A 7166-nucleotide genomic window follows, 5' to 3' on the forward strand; every position below is an offset into this window, starting at 1 on the left:
AGATTGAGCGAATAAGCCAGCAACCCTGCCAGCCCAGCATTTTTCCCCCTTAAAAAGTCGTATTTATTTTTAATTTCATGTATTTTTAATCCCTATAAAAATTCAAATAATGCAGATAAAATGAAAACCAATCCATTTCCTTGAGGTAAACACTTATCTATTCAATCCCAGCTTTAGGGCATTTGCAGCCTCTGGCAAAGGAATTCTCCTTTAAACTTGGAGATTCACAGTTTGTTCTGGGATCGCACACTCTTCGTTGGGTAGAAGCCACTGTTCTTCCACGCACTCAGTGAAGACTTATGAACTGTACCAAAAGCATGACATACAAGCGTCCCATGTAATTTCCACAAGTCAATGGAGTCAGGCATTGTTACTCCCATTTTACAGATGATGAGACGGGAGTAGGAAGGTTAAGTGGCCAAGGTTACCCAGTTATTAAGTGGTAGAATCAATACTCAAGCCAAGAACTGGCCGAATCCAAAGCAGGCTCTTAACTCATTACTGTGTTATTCACAGATGAATAAAATATAGCTCTTGTATCTAAGGACTTTACAGTCTCCTTCTTGAGCTCTAGTTAAGGCGGTTTAACCAGCCGGCTGGGAACATTAGCGCTTCCTATTGTTAAAAAAAAATTCAAGTAAATGTAAAGATCAAATTGGCTGTATTTAAGGATTTATGAATCACACAGCATCCCATCTAGCAAACAGAAAAGGAGCTCTGAGGAGCTGTACAAAATGGAAGGGTTTTTAGGACAAAGGGAAGTGGAAAAGGAAGTTCTGAACAAAGAGTGGATTGTTTCCGGCAAGGTTACCTTCCCTTGGAGGAAGAGTTGGGGGATCAATCATGCGGAACACCTCGCTAGAGTGGATCAAATAATTCCAGAAAGACTAGCTAAGGGCACATTCCTGGGAGAGGCAGAGACCAATTAAGTCTTGGTTTGCTGTCCTGGGGGCAGTTTGGGGCCTATTGTTCCTTTCTTTTTTTCCCCCCTCTCTCCTCTCAAGTGAAACGTGTGATCAAAATTGAAGCCATTAGCGCATGCTCTGTGCTTCTCACAGCTTTTGCTGATCCTCTGTGATTTTCACAGGTTGGGATGGTTTTTTTTGCTGGATCTCCGTGGTAGTCACAGGTCATGACTCCAGGTTCACAGTTTTCTAGATGGTCGTTTCCTTCACTCCTTTTCTGGCGTTCTAGGGAGATCATTTGCTTGGTGGTTAGTCGCTGTTACACCTGCGTTTAAAGCTTTGGAGGGAACACAGTGTACTAGGGAGACCACTGTATTATGAGCAGAATAATTCCCAGTGTTTGGAGTGCACTTTGGAGCCATGGTCCCCAAGACCCAACCCAGTCAAAATCAAGTAAGTCAAAGAAAAACCGATCGCATTGAAGCAGGCACCTTTTAAAGCCAAATGGCATGTATAGTGATCTTTAAAAAAAAAAAAAAAATTAATGTTTTATTTATTTTTGAAAGAGAGAGAGAGAGAGAGACAGAGTATGAGCAGGGGTGGGGGGTGGGCAGACAGAGAGGGAGACACAGAATTCGAAGCAGGCTCCAGGCTCTGAGCTGTCAACACAGAGCCCAATGTGGGGCTTGAACTCAGGAACCCTGAGATCATGACCTGAGCTGCAAGTCAGAGGCTTAACTGAGCCTCCCAGGTGCCCCAATTTATGTAACTGTTACTTATGTAACTGTTTCAACTTCTCCTCAAGCCTTAATCCAGTACAGCAGGTGGTCCTGGTGGCCACAGCACAGATGACTTCTTGCTCAGCTGAAAGAGTACTGAGGTCTATCTTATTATCAAAAACAACCTTGGCCGCAGAGTCTAGGGATTTTTGTTGGGCAGCTTTTGTCTTAGCACATGCTGCAATATTTTCAAGAGTTAAGGAGAGGTCCCTGATCATACTCTTATTCCCATTTATTCCTAGTCAAGGAAGTAGGGCCCTGTGAAAGGAAGCAAATCCTGAATCTCGAAAGTTTCTTAGAAGGTCCTTTCTAGGGGCGCCTAGGTGGCTCAGTCGGTTAAGCGGCCGACTTCGGCTCAGGTCACGATTTCATGGTCTGTGTGTTCGAGCCCCACGTCGGGCTCTGTGCTGACAGCTCAGAGCCTGGAGCCTGTTTCAGATTCTGTGTCTCCCTCTCTCGGACCCTCCCCCGTTCATGCTCTGTCTCTCTCTGTCTCAAAAATAAATAAACGTTAAAAAAAAAAAAAAAGGTCCTTTCTAAGTTGACAATGTAAATTCAGGGGAGTGGGGTGACTTAGTTTGAATGTAAATGGTTAGAGGCACAGTTAGGTACCCTAAGAGCTATTACCCAACTCTGTGTCAGCCATCTAGGAATTCAGAGCCCCAAGGAGGATGAGAACCACCACAGACAAAGATAAACCATGTTGGGGCACAAAGCATTCTTGTTAAGGTGATACCATCAATGGATTCACCCACAGGGATTGTTGCATTTGCCTGTTCAAGCCAGGACTCGGTTGGGTTTTCAGTGTATTTGGGAAGTAAATCTCCTAGCACAAAGCAGTTGTTCTAAATACCTCGCAAAGATGGGTGCTGCCGGTGAGGTCTTTTTGTGGTTGGGGACAGATCTGAGTTAGGTAATCATGGGAGTGTGGGTGTGCAAATGTATTGAGATTTACATAGGTACTTGTGTCTCCTTGGGTAAAACAGTTATCATTGGTGAAAAGTAGAAACAAGGCACTAGATTTCTGGCCATTTGAGTGGAACTTGATAAGAGACTTCTAAGGCAGGGAGTGGGGGGTGGCGTCTATTGTTGTAGTGACATTGGGAATAGAAGAGAAATTGGTCATAGGAATGACCATGGGGGTTTCTAGCATCATGGACAGATTGGAGTTTTTGATGAGAAATTCAACAGTTTGAAAGGTTACCCTCCTTAGGAATGGTCTGGGAAATACAGATGATGGCACAGGCAATGCCAGAGTAATGGAAATAGAAGAAAGGATTTCAAGTTTATTTAAAATATGAAGTCTTCATCTGGCATCTTGGGTGAAAGCAGTCTACTCAATGGAAGCTACTTGTCTTTCTCACCAGTTTGATTTGGAAGTTTCCAGTATCTGCCTAGGATCAGATGTCACATGGAGCCTTCTTTACCTGTGAGATGTACACCCAACCCTCAATGCCTTCTGGTTTCACATCAGTGTCAAGAGCACTTGGTAAGGTCCCTTCTTCTTTTTTTTATTTTAAGTTTATTTATTTTTGAGAGAGAGAGTGCACACAGGGCAGAGAGGGGGAGAGAGAATCCCAAGCAGTTTCTGCACTGTCAGTGTGGAACCTGATGCAGGGCTTGATGTGGGGCTCGATGTGGGGTTCAATGGGCTTGAACTCACCACCCGTGAGATCATGACCTGAGCCGAAACCAAGTGTTGGATGCTTGACTGACTGAGCCACCCAGGCACCCTGGTAAGGTCCCTTCTCAGAATTCAAGAACTGTCTTCTAATGACATTTCCAGAATACCTAGACAGCAAGCTCCAGACTGTGACGAGCAGGACCCTTTGAACTGGGATCTTGGAAAGCTTCTTTAACCTGTTGATGACAGGCTTTAGCCTAAGACTTGAAAGATTTACAGTAACTGGTCATACTAGCATGAGGTAAGGGATCAGCAGAAAGCTGTATACCAATAAATGTTGGTTGACCGGTGACTGTCTTATGTGCGGTGAGTTTATGTTTCCCAAAGGCTGTCTGGAAGTACTCAGCAAGACCAGAGGCAATACTGAGGCCAACAGAATCCAGGAGTTTCAGCAAGTTTAGAGATTTTTAAGTTTGAAGATCCCATTCATTCTCTCGCCCTTGCCTGATGATTGAGCGTGATAGGAACCGTGATAATTCCAAGAGGTTGCTAAGGTTTTTGTTAAAGCTTGTAGTTTTGCCCACTGAAATGGGTGCCTTGATCACTGGAGATTGTGGAAGTTATACCCCAAGTGGGAAACATGTTTTCTAATTTCTTTGCCACTGTGAGGGGATCTGCCTTGCGGCAGGGTAAGGCTTCAACCCATCCGGAAAACGCACAGACAATAACAATGACGCATTGATAACCTATACTAGGTGGCAGTTGAATGAAGTCCAGCTGTGGATGCTTAAAGGGTCTCAACAAAGGAGTTTTGAGGCCTCTGGGAATGAAAATAGGTTTTCCAGGATCAGGCATTGGTGGTGAACCATTTTTGCAATTTTGTAGAAGTCTCGCCACCCATGTTTACTTGTAATATAAATCCCTTTAGTTGCTCCTTGGTGGGTGAAGGAGTGCAAAATCAGAAAAACGGGATTTGCCAGGGAGCAAGGAAGAACCAAGTGGCTGTCTTGGGGTGCCCCGTAGCCCCAACGGTGCATTTAATCTACAACCATTGTTTACCCATCCTGGTCTCTGATTCAGGAGCAGACGGTAGCCACGTTGTACTTAAGAAATCACGATGGCAGAAGTCTGGCAACGAGGGGTCGGGAGCAGAATGGATTTTACACACACATGCCACAACCTCTATAGAGTCTGTTGCTACTGCCCTCGCATGGAAATCAGCCAGGGCATTTCCGGATGCCCAGGTTCCGTCTTTTCATGCCTCAGTTTTGATGGCAGCGATTTCGGAGGATAAGAGAATAGCAGTCAGAAGTCATTTACTTGTTGTACACTTTTTAAAAAACAATATTTATTTATTTTGGGAGAAAGCGTGTGCGGGGGGAGGAGAAGAGAAAGGGAGAGAGAGAATCCCAAGCAGGCTGTGCGCTGTCAGTGCAGAACCTGACCTGAGACTTGATCCCGTGAACTGTGAGATCATGACCTGAGCCGAAACCAAGAGTCGGACACTTAACCTACTGAGCCACCCAGGCACCCCTCCTTCTTGTACATTTTTGACTGGGCCCCCCCCCCAAGATGTAGGAAAACCCCTTTGTTTCCATAACATCTCCAAATCATGGATGACCCCCAAAGGCATACCGGCTATCAGTATAAATGTTAACAATTCGTCCTTTTGATAACTGGCTTGCTCCGGTAAGGGCCTGGAGCCCTGCTGGATGGATTTAGCTTGTGGCAAATTCTCTCTTTCAAGGAGCTCACATTGGATAGTAACAGCATATCCAGCTTGGAAAATCCCTTTCTCATTTTGATAGTATGACTCAGCAGCAAACGAAATGAGACCAGGATTAGTCAAAGTGGTGTCTTGCGAAGCAGGATGTGGTGTCACGAGATGGGATGTCCACACCTCACAGTCATGGGGCTCACCTTCATCAGGCAGAGAGGTTGTAGATTAAGGACATTGCAACATTTAAGATGTAAATTAGGTCGTGAAAGCGGAAGGCTCTCGGAGGAGGAGTCCGCTTGCACAGCAATGTTCAGTCAATCCAGAGTTAAGAAGATTTAGGGCAGCCTGTCAAGTATGTAAATAAATGGCATGTCCTAAGGCTTCTGTGAACTTTGTAGCTGAGGCTATAGCCTTAAGGCAGTCGGGATGGGTGGAGAGCCATGGAGTCCAGCTGTCTGCTATCCCAGGAAGCGGGTCTGTTTATTGCCATGTTCTCACATAAGCATTTCCAGGGCTTGGTTTTCTCTTTCAGGCACAAAATAAGGTGAAGAGTTTTGAATAGACACAGAGATCTAAGGCACATGGTTCTCGTAGTGCTTGTTTTAGTCCTATCAAGGCCTGCTCTGTTTATCCTCCCAAGGCAGGGGTTCAGGGACTGACACTTCAGTAAGTTCCCGGTGTGGGGAAGCCAAGAGAGGGAAATTAGGCACCCATACTCTACGATAGCCAGCCAGGCCTGAGATCCAAGAACTGTAAAGAGTAGGAGTAGGAGGCAATAGATATTGGCTCTTAGGGTCTGCAGGGCTGAACAAAAGTCTACAGCAGAGAACCACCCTGAGGCAGCTGGAACTCACGACAAAAGGGTGTTTGGGTTTGGGAACGCTGGGAAACAGGGAATAACTGTCTTGTTTGTTTGTTTGTTTTAAAGATTCTATTTTTTTTTTTTAATTTTTTTTTTAACATTTATTTATTTTTGAGACAGAGAGAGACAGAGCATGAACGGGGGAGGGCCAGAGAGAGGGAGACACAGAATCTGAAACAGGCTCCAGGCTCTGAGCTGTCAGCACAGAGCCTGACGCGGGGCTCGAACTCACGGACCGTGAGATCATGACCTGAGCCGAAGTCGGACACTTAACCGACCGAGCCACCCAGGTGCCCCTAAAGATTCTATTTTTTGAGTGATCTCTACGCCCGCCCACCGCGGTACTCAGACTCACGACTTTGAGATCAAGAGTCGCATGCTCCACGGATTGAGCCAGCCAGGGGCCCTGAATAACTACCTTGTTAATACTTCTCAAGTCCCGGACAAATTGCCATCTTCCCTCTCAGGTTTCTGGACTGACAAGATTGGCACATTACAGGGGTTGGTCCAAGAAGTGAGTGTGAGGCCTTGGATGGCCTCAAGTTTTAGTGGATATTGAGGCAATTGGGGCAGAGGTTTAGTTATATCTGAATTTTTATAGGCTCTGAACTTTTTATTCTCCTAATGTCAGTATTAGAAGCAGCCCGCAGATTTTGGGGCACCTTGATTACATCAGGGGCCTTTGTTGAAATTCTTCCTCGTCAGTGTCAAGGACCTTGTAGGGAACATAAAAGATCAGGTTCAAGTTGGTCAGGAAATGCTAAGGTGAGGTCTCCAATGGAGGCAAAATGTCTTATCCCTTTTAATTTAGAAAGGAGATCTCTACCTCATAGATTAACTAGGCCTGAATCACATAGAAAAAAGGGATGTTTTCAGCGAAAGGTCACAGAGTCATTTGTACTGCTTGAGATAGAAAACTCTCTCTGAATTTTATTAGATACCCTTACTATGGAAACCTTCTTTTCACTCGGAGGGATTTATTGTCCTAGGAGAGTGGGGTTTAAAATAGAAAGTGTAGCACCAGTAGCTACCAGAATTTGGCAAGACTTCCCATCAGTTTTCATTTTAGTTTCCCATAGGCTGCTTAAAGGGATTACTGGGAGCAGTTTATCGGAGGGGCCCTTGGAGTCCCATCAACTCTGGGAAGGGACCATATGGGGGCCTTCTTTGGGGGCAGATATGGGGGCATTTGAGCTGATGTGGAAGAATCTGTATCAGGCCTTGGAGTCCCAGTTGGTTACAATTGAGACATTGATTTCCGGCCCCGTGTTTTGGT

The sequence above is a fragment of the Neofelis nebulosa genome, chromosome 7 (assembly GCF_028018385.1).
Source record: "Neofelis nebulosa isolate mNeoNeb1 chromosome 7, mNeoNeb1.pri, whole genome shotgun sequence".
NCBI classification, from domain to species: Eukaryota; Metazoa; Chordata; class Mammalia; order Carnivora; family Felidae; genus Neofelis; species Neofelis nebulosa.